At 46.0% G+C, this 1,042-nt stretch overlaps 1 pseudogene; it reads left to right on the top strand.

Annotated features, from left to right (window-relative positions):
• The first annotated feature begins 398 nt into the window (after positions 1–398).
• On the top strand, positions 399–704 carry LOC138167564 (gamma-secretase subunit PEN-2 pseudogene; annotated as a pseudogene).
• Positions 705–1,042: the final 338 nt, after the last annotated feature.

The following is a 1,042-nucleotide window of genomic DNA, read 5'->3' as shown; positions in this document are numbered from 1 at the left end:
CTCTGACTTATCCAGTCTTCATTCCCAGATTCAACCCTTAGCCCAGCGTCTTTTAAAAAAACAATAATGGGGCACCTAGGTGGTGTAGTGAATACAGTGCTAGGTCTGGAGTCAGAAAGACCTGAGTTCAAATCTGTCCTCAGATACTTGTTAGCTGTGTGACTCTTGGCAAATCACTAAGCTACTGTCTGCCTCAGTTTCTTCATCTGTAAAATGGGGACCATAATAGCACCTACCTCCCAGAGTTGTAAGGATCAAATAAGATAATAATCATGAAATACTTAACACAGTGCCTGGCATATCAGTAAGTGCTATGTAAATGATAGTTATTGGTATTATTAGAAATTCCCTGATTGAAATGACCTCAGCAAATGTGGCATGTAGGACAACATGCCAGGATGAACCCGGAGTGGGTGTCCAATGAGGAGAAGCTGAACCTCTGCCAGAAATACTGCCTTGGTGGGCTTGCTCTCCTGCCCTTTCTCTGGCTGATCAATGTTCTGTGGTTCTTCTGAGAGGCCTTTCTGGCCCCAGCCTGCAAGGAGCAGGAACAGATCAAGGGCTACATCTGACGTTCAGCCCTGGGGCTGGTCTTTTGGCTCCTGGCGCTGACCTCCTGGATCAACATCTTCCAGATCAACTGAGCCCTCTGGGGAGCTCTGGGAGACTATCTCTCCTTCACTATCCCTCTGGGGACATCCTGATTGGGCCTCCCCCACCCACCCCCCCTAGCTCATGGCCAGGTCCCATTCTCATCCTGCCTAACCTCCAGCACTGGGCCAGTATGACTTCCAAAGATGAAGATCTAACATCCTTCATGCCCCAGATTTTTCTTTGGCCAGGCTGGATCCCCAGAACATCTGTCTCTGACCAATTTCCCACTCTCCCTGTAGCCTCCACTGAGAGTTCCAAATAATAATAATAATAAAAGAATATTTCATGAGTAAAAAAAATAGAGGGGTTCCCTTCTCTTTTGAGGTTTATTATGTAGTTATTAAACAAAACATTGATTTTAATAGTCAGCATGACAGCTCAAAGCGAT

Source organism: Petaurus breviceps, unplaced genomic scaffold (assembly GCF_028583685.1).
Source record: "Petaurus breviceps papuanus isolate PSGF00001 unplaced genomic scaffold, PetGlider_PUasm1.0 229, whole genome shotgun sequence".
NCBI classification, from domain to species: Eukaryota; Metazoa; Chordata; class Mammalia; order Diprotodontia; family Petauridae; genus Petaurus; species Petaurus breviceps.
Note: the sequence above shows the minus strand (reverse complement) of the source record. Positions and strands in the feature narration are given on the sequence as shown.